We start from the raw sequence: 19,203 nt of genomic DNA on the forward strand, positions 1-19,203 counted from the left end.
TGTGTAGGTTCCATTTGTCTAGCTATAACTCCCGGGGTGGGGGGGCGGGGGAGGAAAAAAACGAAGTACAGTGCAAACGCAAAGGACGGGAACATCTATGGCTTGATTGTTGGGAAAGCCAGTAATCTTGAGATTAACCTGGTGCCTCGAACCAGGTCAGAAACAGCAGCTCTTCTTAGGGAAGTGTACCAAGAGCCTCTGGATAATTGATTGCTAAAAGTGAGAGAAGAAGCAATGGCATTGTCTCTTAGGTTTTTAGACCTGGGCAACTGAAGAGGTTTCTTTTTAGTATGCTAGGCTTAACCACCCAGATATTGTTATATTGAGTGCTTAGGTATCAGGGAACACTGATCTCCAGAAGGAAGGACATAATGGGTCTGGTAGAGGACCCTCTTTGACTGACTGGGGCAGGACTCCTCTTAGCTGGGAGCATCTCCCACCAGACAGGAACAATAAAGCTTCTGTTTGGAAGGGGCACTAAAAGATGAGCCTTTGTAGCTTAGTTTCCCCTCGTATTGAAGGAGACGAGTCTGCAGAGAGACATGTTTGTGGACAACAAGAAATGGTACCAAAGGAAGTAATGTCATGCGGGCTTTAAGGAAGGGGACAGATTAACAATGGCCACTGGATGGAGGTGTTTGGGTCAGCAGGAGACTGCATGTCTCCTCACACTGGGCAGGAACTCCCCATATTCCAGGGCTGGACAGACTGCAGAAAAGAGGCCAAGGGAGGCCTGGAAGGTCATAGGAAGTACATTTAACTTATGTCCACCCAGGTGTCTGTAATGCAGCTGCAGATTAGCTCATTGGGCAGAGAGCTGGTCTAGCACATGCAAAGCTGTGGGTTCCATTCCCAGCACCCCTAAACCAGGCGTACAGGTACACAATTTTCACCTGAGCACTTGGGAGGTGGAGGCAGAAGGATCAGAAATTCAAAGTCATCCAAGATTATATAACAAGTACAAGGGCAGCCTGGGCTGTAGGAGAACCTTTCTCAATAAAGAAAATAAAAGTATTATGTCTAGTGGACGTGACTCAGGAGAGGTGTCTGAAGTGACTGAGGTCAGGGGGGGGCAGAGTGTCAAGCACACCGTAAGCCTCCTTTTCATTACACCATTAGAGTCATATGTCTGCAGCACACCGTCTCTGTGGTGTGGGAGCTGTCGGAGGACCCCAGGACCAGCCTCCCTGCACCCCAGGACCACCCACCCTGCACCCCAGGACCACCCGCTCTGCACCCCAGGACCACCCGCCCTGTACCCCAGGACCACCCGCCCTGCACCCCAGAACCAGCCACCCTGCTTTCATGATTCATATCATATAGTCTAACAAATATCCTGGATCTTTCCTAATGCTGTCCCACCTTTACGGCCCTTAAGAAGGAATCCGATGCCTGCCAGATAAAGAAAGTGTAGTCTGAGATGCTACAGTTCCAAGAAGTGAGAACATTGTATCAAGTCACCAGGTCTGCAGGGCTCTGAACTCATACTGGACAGGGTGTCCAGTTCACAGGCACATGCATGACAGCAGTGGTCAGGCACTGTGTGGGGCACTAGACATGGAAAGGAACATACACACAGCCCCAAGCCCCAGTGTCAGTAGTCTGAAGAGTGTGAGAATCAAATGCTGCTTTGGGGTGTGCGCCTCACTGTCTCATGAGAGTATTCACGGTGGTGCTGGCGTCTTACTCACTGGAAGTTGGGAACCTGAAGAGAAGGTGATCAAGGGAAGTCTCAAACAATGGGAATGGGAATAAATTCAGCGTAATTGGAAGACAGTCTGAACATTACCAGCCCTCCCGGGACCCACAGTGACAGGCTTGGAGGCCATTTGCCGGCGGCGTTGGGAAGAGTCTGAATCCTGTGTGTGGCACCCAGCAGAAGGGTTCCCTGAGTTAGAGTGCTAACTGCACAGCTGTCGCGTGTCGTGTGAGGAGACGCCTGTGCTAGAATCCAAATGGACGTTCATTACTTCCCAGAATAAGCCTGAGGCATATGGATTTCACATACGGATTTGGAAGGATAGAAGTTGGGGCAGCTTGTCCTAAAGCTAAGGGGTGCGTACAGGCAGCAACAGACCAGCTAACTACCTCTCTCCAGCCTAGTGGGTCTCAACCTCCCTAATGTCAAGACCCTGTAATACAGCTCCTCATGTTGTGGGACTTATGAAATTCCCAACCATGAAATTATTTCGTTGCTATTTCACTACTGTAATTTTGCTACTGTAGTAGCAAAATTGTTAAGAACCTTAATGTAAGTATGTGATATGCGACCCCTCAAAGGGGCCACAGCCAACAGGTTGAGAACCGCTGCTGTAGCCTCTGCCTCGCACCCCCCACACTGTTGTAGACTATAGGGGCAGAGGGTGCACATGTCCAGACTTTGGTGTATAAAACTACATTAAAAATAAGTTCAGCTGGGTGGTGGTGGCGCACACCTTTAGTCCCAGCACTTGGGAGGCAGAGGCAGGTGGATTTCTGAGTTCGAGGCCAGCCTGGTCTACAGAGAGAGTTCCAGGACAGCCAAGGCTACACAGAGAAACCCTGTCTCAAAAACCAAAAAAAAAAAAAAAACCAACCACCCAAGTTCAGAGCACTAAGGGGGATATGAAGTCAGAGTGTCAACCAAACAGATTCAGTTTTGCTAAAGATGCTCACCATTGCCTGCTACAAGGTGGTAGCTTCATTAGAGAAACAAAGGGGAAACTGCTATAGACTTAAAGGACAATTTAAATGCACCAGGAGCCACACCGCAGTGACAAACTGTTCCTAAGGAGTTTAAGCTCCTGTTGGGCTCTGCTCCGGGAATCCTCTGAAGCTGGCCCAGTGGCTGACAGCCTCTGACATACAAAGAGCCTTCTGTGAGGCTCACATTCCTTCCCCATCTCTGCAGCAATATTAAAATGGCTAAAATATGCTTTATGCCTTCATATTCCTCTTTGTAAAAGAAAGTGCAGTCATTCTTAGATCTTAGTTACCAAGCAAGTTCATTCCTAGGTCTGAAAACACAGCAGGGAAAAACTACAGTAGCCGGACCATTGGTTGGGGATGGAACGCTAACCCAGCAGTCTGAATACCTTGAAAACTGCCTCCTCTGTGGCCAGTCCTGCTTGCTTGCCTATCACTACAATGTGCCATTCATATGGTGCACCACAGTGCAGCTTTGAAGGCATTGGGGGAAGTCATTATCTATAGAAAGGGGGATCGGTTAGGCTCTTTGTTGCCCCAAAATGCAAAAGTTAGAATCAACTTTCTTGTCTTACTCATCTGACAAATATTTATTCTTTTCTAAGCAAGTGGCTATTTCAAAACTACCGTGGCAGGAAAAAAAAAAAGTGTAAAGAGCATTCCTTACATGACAGGAGGCCACAGGAGAAACAAGTATCAATTCTTCATAAGCCAAGAGCCCAGAAGTGTGCATATCCTATTCCCAGACAGCTACGCACCCTCAAGGACCCACAGAGTAAACACCCAGCCTCGTGCTATAAACAGCACTATTCAAAAACTCAACATACTCTATAAAACAGACCGAATCATGAAAGGTCAACATGCCACTTCCTGGAAAAATCAGATTGTTTTAGGTTTCTGCTCAGTGACTCCAGGTTATCTTATTATAACCAAATCCACAACAGCCTCCAGGCAGCCTGCTACAAATATAGAGTGAGCAGTTAGGAACCAGGGACAGGAACTGGGGGATCAAGGTCCCTGGAAGCCCTGGGGACCTGCCCTGTGGTTGTTACAAAGGAAAAATATTTCCTGCTTTCTGAGTGGGCTGGGAGCCACAGGAGAATTATTTCAATGACTTGAGATGATTTACAAAAAGCCTTGGTGGGTTTAGCCCAAGTACAGGGACAAACTGGCCAACAGATTCATGTTCACCTTAGTTTCTGATTCATATGGAAATTCATCTCTACTTCTCTGTGGAGCAAATGGCTCACAGGCAGCTCACCGAGAGTCCAGGTAGGAAAAATCACAAACTCTGGAGTGATTTCAGAGGCTTCATTAGCATGGTGTACTCTGGATTTCACTTCTACTGTAGGTGGAGCCCAGAAGTAGCACGGCCTTAGTTTAAGGTGAAATTCAATATCCTGGAGAAATAGTGGAGGCACCAATGAGCAGGCTGGAAATAAGGCCTCTCAGCTGGCCATGGCTCAGGCTGGGATCACACATTAGGAGCTAAGGCAGGTGGAATACCATAAACTTGATAGGCTCCATCCATAGTAGCCTGGGCTATCTCCAGGCCAGCCTGGTCTGCTGAGACTCTCTCTTGCCAAGAAAAACAAATGAAGACTTCATCTAAGATAAAAAGGTTCTCTGTACCCACATCTGTGCTGCCATCCTACCTGGGGCCTTAAGGGAATGTCAAATATAAATCATTTCAGCTGTGAAGTTAGTACTGCGGGCCAGGCTCATCTGCAGCGGCAGTGGGGAACTCTGAGAGTAACATGATTTCAGAGTCCCGCTCTCCCTGAGTACAGAGAGCTTTCTGAGGTTGGACCCTTCTGCCATTGAGCTTTATTCAAGTGTGCTTTTGCCTGGGTCTTTGCTTATGTTCTGTCACAGTGACAATTTAAAGTGCAGTGCGTTCCTGGCACTGAGAATAGTGTATGAGTCACCTTTTGCCCTTCTCTCCTGAGTTTGGGCAAGAATTGGGGGCTATCCCCCTCTGCAGCATCCGTTGCTGATCAGCGAGTGGGGACAGACACCTCCCCTTCCCTCACCGTTAGGGATTGACACTGCGTTGTCATCTGTTTCTTCTCAGCTTCTTTTCCCTCAGATCACAACGTGCTGACAGAACATTGTGCTTTTTTTTTTTTTCTCCATGTGAGACCAGGGAGATTCATCAGATGTTTAGTCTCTGCTGCTGTTTGTGTGTGTGTCAATCCTTCAAAACTAATATTTAAAGGTCTGGATCAGCTGGGCGTAGGGGCACATGCCTGTCAGCCCAGCACTTGGGAGGCAGAAATGGGAGGACTGGTACAAGCTGCAAACTGACCTGGGCTACAAAGTGAGTTTCAGGCCAGCCAGGGGTGGATAGCAAAGTAAAAAGAAGATTGGAGGAGAGGGAGTTTTTACTGTAGCATGGGAGGAGGTGGCCTTCTCTCTGCTTCTCCTCCAGGTGGTGACTAAGATCCCTGTCTTCTCATGTCAGATCCACTCTTCCTCATCACTGTGACTGTGTTCCTCCATTTTTCCACCCACCCACCCACCCCTAAACTCTACTGACTCTTGTATCCCCCTCAGGAGTCAGAGGCCCTGCAGTGCAGAGGCTAAAGCTGAACCACACTTTAGTTGACAGCTTGGGATTTTCTAGCTTGTGTCTGGAGTGTTTCATCTTCTTCACTGCATGCTGCTGCTTCCTCTCGTACTTTCTTTGGTGAAACCATATATTTTATTACAGGCAGTGTATAATTCCTATCCTTTTAGAATATCTAGCAGTCATTTGTGATGTGATACACGGCATTTGCACGGTCCCAGGCAGGCTAAGAATAACACTCAGGCTCCTATTCTCTGTCAAACACTGGAGAGTGGGGTAAAAGCAATTCATGCATCATCCTTGGAGCCAGGGTCTCACTATACATAATCCATACATATGAGTCAGGCATGGATGTATAGGCCTAGAGTCCCAGCACTGAGAAAGCTGAGACAAGGGATGAGGATTTCAAGAGCAGCCTTGGCTACCAAGACCGTCAGGGCCAACCTGGACTATATGAGAACCTGTCTCAGAAACTAGATAAATGAATGCATTGATTAATTGCTTAATTTTAAATAATTAAGTGCTCTCAGCTGGAACGATACATACCAACTAAAAAGCTTAAAGGGAAAAAGGTGCTGTAGAAAAGCACAGGAGAAGGTGGCTACTAGGAATAAGCCAACCAGCAACAGGAAATAAGCCAACCAGCAACAGGCACAGTCCTCATAGGAGACACTCAACTAAAATGTAAATAATGACAGGTAATTTGGAAAAATGGAATATATTACACATTTTAGGTAATGCAGAAGAGTTGGGTTTGGTCTGTTGCTGTGTCTTTATAATGCTAAATCGGAACCGGAATGTCTAGACCCATGAGTGACTTTCGTTGTACAAACCTTGGCCCTTAATTTAAAACTGTTGGTTTAAAAAAATGGCTACAGCCAGTTTAGTGGTAGGCTGGTTTTGTGTTACCTGGTTCAGGACGGAGAAGGAGGAGGAGAACAAGAAGAGAGGAGAAGGCACCATGAGAGTAGAGGAACCATGAGCACATGGCCAAGAGAAGCAACAAGTACTAGGGAACACTACTGGGGAAGTAGCCAGTTCAGCAGTTAGAACAGTAGATTAGCAGTTACCCTTCCCCAGTAATTGTCAAAGCCAAATAAAATAATATCACCTGAATCCCATTCATTTGCAAGTCGGGGATAAGCTTTGGTTGTACTACGCAGAAGTGACACTACAAACATGTCCAGTCCCCAAACATTATTTTATAGAGATCCAAAGCAATATTAAAGAAACTCTAGTTAGATTTTTTTGAGAAACTTTATAAATGTCCCCCAAAATTTAAATGAAGAAGGCATATTTATTTTGGACATGGAAAAGAACCATATATGGAATGAAAAGAAAGATAAGCAGTGGGAGAAAGGATGGGTCACATGACATGATGTGTGTACACATCCATTTGGGAACATGCACAATTAGCCCCCTTCCCTGAGTGTCTTGATACATGTCAGCCATGCACAAATGCATGCATGTGTACATGTACACTTGCACATATACACACTCAAAATTACCCCCTTTAGAAAGGATTCTTCGGCTTCTCTTAAACTGTATCATTCACTCATTCTTCCAAATCTTATCTGTCTCTTCAGATGTGGACTTGGAAATGACCTTGTAAACATTTTCATTGTTTTTCACAAATAGAGAATTCATTAGCACAAAGTTTCACAAGAGAGAAAGAACATTTTCAGCTCTGAAGATGAGTCACCACTTAATATAAATGGGAGTTCAGTTGTAAGAACTTGTATCCAGTGTATAAGATCATGAGCTTGGTTGATCCAGCCTCATCTGTGGGGTTCATCCCTGTACCCTCAGAAAGGAAATCAGTGGCAAGCACCTGGAACTGCTCAAGAGAGTGGGCTTCAAGATGCAGAGTTACAAATGCCCTTAGCCCTCTACTGACAGCAAGCACGTGATAGCTGGCAATGCTGAGTTAGGCTCATGCCCTCAGGAGCTCTACTTGCTCTGACAGACCCACTCAAGTTTCCTGTGCCCTCAATATCCTGTTAATCCAGCACCTATTAAATATTGATGAGCTTCAGAGTCCTAATGACCCAGTCCCTCTCAAACACCCTGCCTCTGAACACTGCCACATTGGGGACCAAGCCCTCCATACATGAGGCCAGTGGGGAGCAGGGGTTGGGGGGCAGGTATTTAAGGCTCAAACTATAATAGACTTCCATGAGGAAAATATCAATCTCTTAAGTCTCTCCCATGCTTCCTAGAATGGGGATTTTAGGGAAGACTGTTGTGGCTTGAGTCAAGACCCTTCTGAAATGCTGTTAGGTCAAGAGCATATGGCTGTTATTGGTGATTCCCCTTCAGGAAGGGGGAGGAGCAGCATAGGAGAAAGCTAAAAGAAGAATCCACATGTTGTGAGAGCTCTGTCCGTGGCACATATTCCTTATAGTTATAATGTCAGTGGAGTTCAGTAGCTCTAAACATGTCCAAACACAGGCTAGGGAAATGGAGAGGTGGCCCAGTAGTTAGAACACTTGCTCTGCATGTGTGAAGAACCCGAGCAAAGCCTGGCCCAGCTGCACGTGTCTCAAGTCCTTGCCCCCACAGTGACATAGGCAATGGCTACATGGCAGGCTCTCGGAGCTCAAGGGCCATCCAGCCTGGCATCAGGGACAGGAAAGAAAGACCCTATCTCAATGTAGAATGTGAGGACTGACACCAGAGATGGTCCTCTGACCTCAGCATGAGCACCATGGCGACAACCATGTGTACCCGTGCACGAGCACTCATGTATATACATTCACATGCACACATAAACACACACCACACATACACACATCATACATACACAAGCACGTGCTCATACACATGCACACTCACATGTACACATACACATTCACACATAAACACATACCACACATACACATCATACATGCACACAACACATACAAATACCACACACACACACACAAACATGCTCACCACACATATACACACCACACACATACACACCACACAATACACACACCACACATCCACACACCATACATACACATACACATGCACACAACACATACACACAACATACGCATACCACACACACAAACATGCGTACTCATGTATATAAATATGCACAAACACACATACACATAACATGTATATATACATGACACACATATACACACCATACATGTACACACTTACATGCATACCCATATACACATACACACACACATAACAACAAACACCACACATACACTCTCACACACATACACTCACAGACACATATACACTCACAGATACACACACATACACTCATACACATACACAGGCACACATGGACACACATACACAGGCACACATGGACACACATACACAGGCACATATACATGCTCACACACATATGTAGACACACATACACTCACATTCATACACATGTATTTACACACTCATGCACACATATGCTCACACACATACACAAGGGTTTTTTTAAAATATCCAGTTCATATCATGAAAACAGAAGATTCATTTGAAATACAACTTCTGACTTAAGTCCCTTGAAAGAAACGAAGTCAAGTAAGGGGAGACTGCAGGACATGCAGAGTGGTCATGCAGCTCAGAACAAAGGACATGAGGAGGCTTGTTGGTATCCACAAAGGAACACTCCACACAGAGAACCAAAGAGGAATGGCAGGGAATGTGAGCATGCCGCAGAGAGGCCCATGTCTGTTTCTCAAGAGTGGGTCACTTCGGGGAGACTGGGACAAGCACTGACCCACACTGGGCATCCACTGTCTAGTGTTCCCAAGTGCTAGGGTTCTGATGAATGCCAACTTTACATCTGACTTCTCAGAGTCAAGACAAAGAGTTGAGGCCCACAGTCAGAAGCTGGGAGCACACAGATTCCCAAGAGCAATTATCAGCCTTTTCTGTAACACTTGGCCAACCGCAGTGCCAAGAGCAATGTTCCACTGTTTCTAGGGGAGTCATGTTACCTAAAGGCAAGGCTCAGACCTGGTTCATTTTGTGCCCACCTAGTGCCTTAGGCCGCTGCTTCTGAAGCAGTGGATTGTGACCCATATGGGATCATATTACTGAATGTGGGGGTCATAAAAATTTGGCATCAGTAGAAAGTTTCTTTAAAGATTTTATTATTTTATTGGGAATTTCATATGCATGTGTAATGACTTCCCAATCCTCCCCAGTCCTCCCACCCCTCCCTCCTTACTTCATATCTCCCTTTTTAAGTCCTCTGAGTCCATTTAGCTCCCAGTATGTGCATGGGTGTGGGGCTCTCAACTTAGCAGCTATCAGTTAACAGTAGATCCTCTAATAGAGGTGAGATCTAGTGAGACTTTTCCCAGTCCATGCAAGGATTTTGCTGGGTTAATCTCGTGCAGATCTTGTGTATGCAGTTATAACTCGTATGTGCAACAGCCATGTCCTATCTGGGAAATGCTTTTTTTTTTCTTGCCTCGAGTTTATTTGTAAAAACAGCGTAGGACACTGGTCATCTGCAAACTGTGTAAATAGGTGTGTCACAGCAGTGCATCTATCTTCACACACTGGCAGGAGCTTTGTCTAAGGGGACTTCACAGGGGTCTGGGCACTTTGGGGAGCCTGGGCTGGAGCTGCCGCCTCTGCTTTGGTTTGAACTGTGGGCTTTGGTTGGCAGAGCCTATGGCCCTTGTAGCTTTGAATCCTCTTCTCACGCTTGGGGTGAGCAATACAATCAGGACAGCTCAGTTGGTGGCTAGGGCCCTTTGGCATCTTGGGCTTAACTGCCTTAAGCTTCCTAGGGGCCGTGATGGCCTCTGTGCATGCATTCACTGCCTTTGCATTGTTGGCCTGCATCTTTTTCCAGATCTTTCTTCTTGTGCTTCTGGGCAAAGAGCGTATTCCTCAGGAACTTAGGGCCAACCCCCTTAAGAATTTTTACCTTTCTGGCCAGGGTTTCTTGATGCCATTTCTATGCCATTTGTGGGACTGGTTGTGTGTGGTGTGGCTCTTGGACTTGGCCATATCTGCATGGTAACCCACAGCTCCCTGGAAAATACTTTTACACAGCAATCGTCTACTACTTCTGGCTCTGACCTCTCTTCCACTATGATCCCTGAGCCTGGGGGACATAGATGTCACAGTTAAGGGTGAGTACTCCCCAGTCCCTTATTCTCTGCACAGTGACCAACTGTGAGTCTCTGTATTAATCACTATCTCCTGCAAGAAGCAGCTTCTCTGACGGTGGTTATAAGATGCACTAACCTACAAGTACAAAGATAAGTACCTAGTGGGCAGTTTCGTATTATGTTCATTTAGCAGAATAGTAACAGTAGGTTCTCCCTAAGGTCTGGGACCTTCTCAGGCATGAGTTCTATCAGATGACAAAAGCCAATCAAAAACCGATTGGTTACTCCCATAAACATCCATGCCACTATTGCCCCAGTGAAGCACATCATGCCAAAGCCAGTCATGAGTATAGCTTGCAGGATTGAGAGCTAACCATTAATAACTTTTTTCCTCTGATAGTATACATAGCATCTTCCTGCTCTGCCCAAGTTAGCAAGTAGAAATGAAGCTTCCAGCTTGGTGCCAACTTGAATTTCCATGTCTTGTTACTTAAGTGTATGTCATCTTCAGTGGACTATGTTTTACAACTATAAATTTGTTTTAGTTATCATGGCAATTTAATACAACATTTTAGTTGTCAGAGTGGAGCCAGAATTTTATCTAGTGTCCCTATTCCTTTTGAAAAAAAAAAAAACATGTATTTTTTTATTCGAATTTTTTTGCATGAGTACTTTTTAAAGTTCAGTTTACTTCCAAAGGTTTTTAAATTTTTGAGGTTAATCTAATTACATTTCTCTCCCCCCCCCCTTTTTTTCTCCCTCTGAACTCTCCCATACATCCCTCCCACCCTCCTTTAAGTTCATGGCCTCTGTCTTTGTTGTTACTGCATTTCTATATACTCAGATATAGCTTGGTCTGTCCCTGTAAGGACTGTACAGATGTCATTTCTATCCACCTTCTCCATGGTCCTTCTCTTCCTGTGTTCCTTCCCACTTCAGATCCCCTTCCTGTACTTTATTGTTGCACACACACATGTGCACACACATGTAACTACAACTTGATGAATCCATTTAGTGTTGCTCATATGTATATGCTCTCTAATGTGTGGATCCAGCTCTGAATTTTATGAGAGTCTATAACCTGCAGTAACCATAGCAACTAGGAAAGTAAAGCAGGGCCATGGAGTTAGCTCTAGCAAGGGGATACCAAGACACTGTTTGGCCTAATGTTATCATTACCCAGATGTTATGTGACATTATCTCCAAGTAGACATTATCAGTAATGCTTAAGTTCTATATCGGTCTACTTGGCATTGTTTCCTTGGGTCAGATGTCATGAGCTGACCTGAGTCTTAAAACCTTTGTCTCTTTTCATGGGAAAACATTCTTTTTATTCTAAACCAGTTTTTAACGAATTTTATTTTTATTTATGTGTTTGTATGAGTGTCACATATGTGCATGTCCCCTAGGAGGCCACAAGAGGGGATCAGATTCTCTGGGGCCGTACTTATGGTGGTTGTGAGCTGCCTGACACCAGTGCTGAGAACCAAGCTCAGGTCCTCTGGAAGGCAGCCACACTCTTAGCCCCTGAGCACCTTCCAGCCCTGATTCTAACTCAGGTCTCAGATGAACTCCCAGGGCCTCCTTCTGTTCCTTTTTGACTACACTTTTCCTATCATGGCTTTCTGTCATTCATGAAATGGTCAGCTGTTCTTTAGTAATGCTGGTATCTTCACGATACTGGTTTAATCTTATCTGCAAAGGCTGTATTCATGCACCAGTTACATTTTTTTCTACAGAGTAACTTTAATTTAAAAGATGTTTAGTGAAAGTCCAACAAAGATCATTTATCCTTGACACGTGGATACTTCTCCTTGAGACTGTCTGGGGGTAGGAGATCTCTGTTCTGTGAAACTTGCACTCTCAAAGTACAGATAAATCAGGGCATGTTTATGGAATGTTGACTGAGTTCCCAGGACTGTGTTAGGAACTATGGGGAAGACAGAATAACTTAAGACTCCATCTCTGCCCCAAAAGGCTGTATGCAGTAGTTCCAGACACGGAATGGCACACTGTTCACTCACTATGTCAGTTCAGTCTGTAGCTGCAGGCACCGAGCTAAGTTCTGACTACCCCAAACTTGGTTTGGATCCTAAAGATATTTAAACTGCTTCAAACTAGGAATTCATGTGTGCACCCACAAAACTATATAACTTCTACAGTGGCTATCTATGAGTAAATCTCAGTGACCACAACAGAGACAGAAGAGTAATTCTACCTTGGAAAGACAGTGCCCTTAATGTTTCATGTAAGATTAGAATAATATAGGAATAAATTCTATTTCTGAAGTAAAGTTACAAGGTATTGGAAAAGGTGGGATTTGTAAGACATAAATGTTCATGTAGGGGATTCTTGTAAATAAGGACCTTGGAGGGAAGGAGATGACTGGATGGATACAGACATACAGAAACTGATTGAAAGAATAAAGGCAAGAAGACTTAAGAGATCCTCTTTTCCATGTGACACAAGCTGAGGGCATTTCCTCTCTAGGGAGTGTAGAAAGCTGGCACTGTGAAGGTCTGCTATTTTAAACCAGAGGTCGCATCTTCCTGCTCAGGTCTGCTCAAAAACTGGAGAGGTTCTGTAGTGACACCCAAACCTGGAGAAATGGAAGTTGCGGTCAGATGTGGTGGTGTTCAGTGCTGTGATGTAGATGTTAAATGCTGTCCTCAGAATATATTGCCTACCACAGTATGAGGCTGAGGGGTGGTTTCTTTTCTGAAACTCATTGGACACTAAGCTAGACACTTCCATATTTTTAGAGTTCCTGTAACCCCAACCCCAAATCCTTTGCCTAGCTCAGCAGATCATCAGCCACGTGAGCATTTTATTTGGCAAGAAACTGCAAGTGTTCGGTAGAAATACAAAATGTGAGTATTTTATGGCTTCAGTTAGAATATGTCAGTTTTAAGGGAAAAAAAGCTTTCCTTAAATCTTTCAACAGAAAATGTGGGCTGGGCATGCTTTTGGCATGATTTTAGGTACACTCACCTGTGTCTACCTGTGTCTGCGTGAGTGGAGGTCAGAGGCTGATGTCAGGTGTCTTTCTCAATCACTTCTTCACATTAGTCTTTTGAGACAAGGTCTATGCAGCCATGGCTATGCTGGAACTCACTGTTTATATGCCAGGCTGGCCTTGAACTCTGAGATATCTGCCTGCCTCTGCCTCCTAGTGCTGGGTTGTAGACATGTGGCACTGTGCCTGCTTCTGTACGGGTTCTGGAGATCCTAACTTAGGCCCTCATGCTTGTTAGGCAAGCACTCTACCCACTTGGCATCTCCCCAATCCTTACTTCAGTTTTATTCTGAATGATTGTGATATAATAGAAATAAGTTCCATTTGGCCTCTTTAACCATAAACTTCAAAGTATCCCCACGTCCTTTGGGATGTTTCCTTGTCACTGAAGCAGGAGCAGTTAAATAATCCACACAGAGCTTGAGGGAGGCCCAAGGCTAAATGCCTATCTGCTTATCAATGCAGGTGCCTGCTTCCTGGACTTCTCATGCAGGAATTATTACAGGCATAGAGGGAAGGCCAGGTGAGAAAACTGTTTAACTAAAACCAACAACAGCAGCAACAATAATAAAAGTAAGATCAAGAAAGAGCTGGATGAATTAGGGAAAAGGAAAGGGAAGTGGGAGAGAGAACAAAGACTGGTATCCCCATGTGAGTTCACTGACACCCTAAGACAGAGACACTCCTGGACTCATCCTGTTACATCAGCTCTGAGAAAGGAGTGTGTGTGGAGAGTGCCGTTCGGTGCTAGTGTGCTGTCGTCCCCAAACTGTCTCACAGCCTTACCCACAGGAAGAGACTCCAAGGAGAAACCTTAGAGAGAGCATCACATGGGCTGACTTCAAGGAACATTCACAACCCAGGCCTCAGACCTCATTACCAATCACTTCTCCTCAAAGATGACCATCTCTATGACCCTGGTCCTCCCAAGACAGAAGAAAGAGGAGTCTTGTCTCTGCTCATCGACAGCTGCCCAACACTTGCAACAGCCCTCACTTAAGGGTGGGCCTTGTGATGTCACAATGAGTAGCTAAACTCCTAAAGAATAATGTGGTCTCTTCTTCCAACAGATTGGACCCTGGCAGTTAGCATCATTATACTCCCTAAGAGCTATAGAGGACTGTTCTTGGATTGTTGTGGCAAATTTCTAGAATAATCTGCAGTTTTTTAAAAAATCCTCTTAGAGCTGGTGCACGCCTTTAATCCCAGCACTTGGCAGGCAGAGGCAGGAGAATTTCTGAGTTCGAGGCCAGCCTGGTCTACAGAGTGAGTTCCAGGATAGCCAGGACTACACAGAGAAACCCTGTCTCAAAAAAAAAATAAGAAATAAAAATCCTTCTAGAATGGTTTTCTTATTTATTTATTTATTTACTTATTTATTTGGATGTTTCTAGTATTGAGTCCTTGGTGCTGTTAATACATTGTGACTAAGCCAGAAGATTTTTGATTTTTTTTTCCTTAAACATTTCCAGTTTCTCTAGTTGTATTCCTACTAATAGACATCAGCAACCCATAGCTGCTAAATGAGAGGGCACTTGTTCTTGCACATCATGTCAGAAATAGCCTTTCCTGTATAATTTCAAGGGCATAGTTGTAGATAAATATTTCAAATTTATCAAGGACATAAACCAAATAAACTGTTAAACAGTATATATCCCTAAGGTTTATCCGGAGGTTTTTATATCCACAGTATTTTCCCATGTTTCTTTAAACTGTTAGGCAGTATATATCCCTAAGGTTTAACTGGAAGTTTTATATCCACGGCATTTTCCCATGTTTCTTTAACTTTGAAATAGATGCTTCCCACTAAAAATCTTACTTTTTCGTGGCTCTGATAATTCACTGATCTGCTTGCTGTACTCAGCCTCCGTTTTCAGTCCCTCTAATCCCTTGCTTGCTGTGGAGCTGTGTTCTTCAGCAGAAGGAGAAGGGCAGTATCAGTGTAACCAAAATATAGGAAACAAAGCATCCCGGTGTCTGGGAAGTGCCAGGTCAGCCAGGAGTTAGCAGCATCACATGGTAATGGTACACATCATCATCCTGTCATCCCTCTCAGAAGCATTGCTTTGGGAGACTGTGGTGGTGGCAGAATTGTGCTTATGGATCGAGATCTCAAAACAGACAAGCTTAATGTAAATGTGATGGCCTCCCTACTCTGGCAACCCCTGGATCTTCAAGTCAGCACTTAGCTCTGGCGATTTGGAGAATGTACATAAGAAACTGTTTCCTCGCAGAAGTAGGTAGCGATCAGCCAGATGCTTCCAGATGTTTATGGCATCTGATTATAGGCATGCATGTACTTCTGAGACTTGTTATCCTTGAGGAAAGACAGTGTCTATCTGATGTTCACTGTTGCTAATGTGTGCCACCCTGACATCAGGCCATGGTGCCTGTCTCTGAGGACTTACAGTGTCTAGGCATTCACTTGGTCTGTATAATAAAGACACCAGTGGTGTCTCATATTCCTCAAGCCAAAAACAAAAGCAAAAACAAACAAACAAACAAAACCTTTCTGTTGATTTATATTCACAAGATATGCCTGATGTCTAGTTTCTGTGAAACATGTAGAATATATGTTAGTATATATACTAACTAATGGTAGTTACCTTCTACCATTGAGAAAGTTCCCACATATACAATATCTATGTTACCTTCTTCACACTGAGAAAGAGCCTGGTTTCTGTACAGTCGTTTTGAGAGTTCTTCTTTCTACCCTCAAGAACACAAATTCCTTGACCTGAGCAGTGTGGGTTGTGGGTCCATCAAGTAACCAGCGCTCTGCTCTGTGATGCTGATAACTGGGAGCTGGGGTGTGCATGATGTTATGTTGATAACTCTGCATCGTTGATTTTTCTGTCTTTTGATTCTCTACACATAAAACTTCATTTCTGTACTCATTACTTACTGACCATCTTGTAAGTTTTGAGCATCCTCACTAAAAAGACACAATCCAGACAACAGAGTATTTATTGTCCAGTGACTGGAGGAGGAGGGGACATTTTGCCTTGTTTCTTCTTACAACTAATAAAGACAAACTTTTTGCTCAGTTCTTGTGGGTATGTGCTTGCATGTTCCAAAATACCACAGCCATGAGCTTGTACGTGCTGATAAATAGGGCCTCTGACAGTATGCTTCAGCCCTAGCTGGTACTTACAGTTATTAAACAACCAGTTAAACTCTCACAGTTTGCTTGAGACTTTTTTCCCTCTTTTGATTCTATGGGTCTAAATTTTCTCCATGGACTTTATGCTGTTGCCTAGCCATTCCATAAGTTCTAAACACCATCATTAAGAGGGAATCTAGACAGTTGGTTATTATGTAGCACAGTTAGGGAGAAACTGAGCAGGCTGCAAAAACACTCAGAGGCACCTGAAGAAACTCAGTAGCAGGAAGTGCCAGGAGTCAGCCCAGAAAGACTACATGGTATCTGATTTAACTGGAACATTCTGGAAAAGGCAAAAAACTGTAAAGAGGGTAGAAATACCAGTGCTTGGGGTTGTCTTAGTTAGGGTTTTACTGCTGTGAACAGACACCATGACCAAGACAACTCTTATAAAGTACAACATTTAATTGGGGCTGGCTTACAGGTTCAGAAGTTCAATCCATTATCATCAAAGTGGGAGCACGGCAGCATCCAGGCAGGCATGATGCAGGCAGAGCTGACAGTTCTACATCTTCAACTGAAGGCTGCTAGTGAAAGACTGGTTTCCAGGCAGCTAGGATGAGGATCTTAAAGCCCACGCCCAGAGTGACACACCTCCTCCAACAAGGCCACACTTCCCAATAGAACCATTCCGTGGGCCAAACGTATTCACCCATGGCAGAAGTTGAGGGCAGAATTCTGGAAAGACTGAGCATGGATAGGCTAAACACAGAAGGCTTGTAGGGCAGTGAGACAGCTCTGCAGGGTACCATAGTGATGAATAGGTTGAAGAGTGGCCAGACCTGTAGATACTCAAGAACAAGTGAGAACTCATCCAAGATGACTGTGGATTTTGGTAAGCCATGTCAATTTAGATTCTTCTTGTACATTGTTATAGGGTACCATCATTAGGGATGCTGGTAAAGGAGACTACGTACCTATGAAGGAGAGGCTTATGGGATATCACTGTACCTTCCTCTTTATTCTGCTGTCAGTCTAAGACTTTTCTTAAAAAAAAAAAAAAAAAAAAAATACGGGCAGTGGTGGCACATACTTTTAATCCCAGTACTTGGTAGGTAGAGGCAGGCAGATTTCTGAGTTCAAACCAGCCTGGTCTACAGAGTGAGTTCCAGGACAGCCAGGGCTATACAGAGAAATCTTGACTTGAAAAAACAAAAACAAAAAAAACAATCAAGTCATTTAAATAACAGAGGGGGATACTTGTGCACACAGGCAGGAAGCAATGGCACCACACAGTTTTGCTTTCCCATTTCCTCTGGAGACAAAGACCTTGTTTGTCCTGGTGACTGTGATGCAGCAATCGGTTCTCACGGATGTCTATTTTTGTGCCCTGGAGTAATTGTCCCCAGATACACAAGGCTGGGTTTAGAGGATAGCAGGCTTATGAATAAGACGTTTGCTAAGCCCCAAGTGTTCATTCCTTCAGCACTATCTGCCCTGACCTTTTAATTTCTTCTCATTCTCTGAAAGGTTTTATGATACTTAAAACATTTCCAGTAACCTTGAAACAAAGTTGGCATTTTCTGAATTAGTCCTTCTGCCACAAAAGCAAAACAGGTGCCTGCTGCCTGTGGTTCCTTGTCCTCTTGGATCTGGCTTCGGGGAGACTGAACTCAAGGTTGCTCCCATTGACCCATACCTCAGGGGCACGGGAGTTACTTCCCTCCTGGTTTATCCCTCTGCCCAGGAGAAGTAAGTAAAGACGCACAGTCTGCCTCCCTAGCGGTTTTCACTTTCACCCAGTGTCACCTTTTGTTCCTGTCTCTGGAACCTGCTGTGTAGGTTCCCACCATCCATTCCCCAATGGCCTATCCAAGTCTAGAGGCTTCAGGACCCAATCAATACAGTTGTACCTCCTCCCTGGAGCCTCCCCTGTCTCGTCATGCCCAGGATCTCACTGTGCTTCCTATACCACTGCCATGGAAGGCATGCTACCTCATTTGTATTCTTACCAACTTCCTATGGTCTTTTACACCTCTAACAAAGGCTGCAGAGCAGGGTGCAGAGGTGTTTCTGCTTTTGCTACACTGTACCCTAGAGCAGATACTTGGTAGGCTTTGGATGATAAAGGAACTTCCTCTCTGAACAACCCATAGAAAATACAACTTAGGGAAGTAGTTCTCACTCCTTCGTAACACAGCAGAAATAACTTGAGTTGCTCTGTCTGATTTGGGGCACCTCTGGTTATCAGTGCTTTAGGGTATAGCATGTAGTACCAGCTGACGCATCTCTGCGAAGTAAGTGGAGGATGAAAGAGTTAAAACATGTGTATATTTAATATCAAGGTTTGTCAAGACATTAACATTGTAATGAATCTGTGTTTCTTGGCTCTGGCCAAAGTGAACTTAAACTGCCAAGTCACCTCTTTCCATTAAAGGCTGAGTATCTTCGATATGCTTTGCCGGCTTTTTTCATTGGTCTATTCTCCCAGTTTGGATTCAATCTGCCATGGCTGCACTGGAACTGTAGCTCACTTGGTAGAGCCCTTGCCTAGCATGCACAAAGCCCTAGGTGCTTTGACCAAACCAAGTACATGCCTCAGCACTTTGAAGGTAGAGGCAGGAAGATCATAAGTTCAAGGTCGCCATCAGCTACTCCAAGGCCATGTATCTGGGACACAATGAGAACCATTCTCAAAAGAAATACCTACCCAGTAGCAACAGTCTTAACTTGTCTCTTAACTTGTCCA

General features: G+C 44.5%; 1 protein-coding gene and 1 long non-coding RNA gene across 3 annotated transcripts in view; one reads left to right on the top strand and one right to left on the bottom strand.

The window, feature by feature from the left end:
- The window catches only part of LOC116068016, a 25,976-nt gene extending 11,446 nt beyond the window's left edge, over positions 1-14,530 (bottom strand). Inside the window, exon 1 of one of the 2 annotated variants that reach the window (XR_004109408.1) lies at positions 14,232-14,530. This is a non-coding gene — a long non-coding RNA (uncharacterized LOC116068016). Of the gene's footprint in view, positions 1-14,137 lie in introns of both variants that reach the window. The other variant, XR_004109407.1, reaches the window with a different exon arrangement.
- Positions 1-19,203, top strand: part of Lrrc8c (leucine rich repeat containing 8 VRAC subunit C) — a 99,271-nt gene that overhangs the window by 68,206 nt on the left and 11,862 nt on the right. The window lies entirely within an intron of this gene.

This window comes from Mastomys coucha, unplaced genomic scaffold (genome assembly GCF_008632895.1).
Source record: "Mastomys coucha isolate ucsf_1 unplaced genomic scaffold, UCSF_Mcou_1 pScaffold22, whole genome shotgun sequence".
Taxonomy (NCBI): Eukaryota; Metazoa; Chordata; class Mammalia; order Rodentia; family Muridae; genus Mastomys; species Mastomys coucha.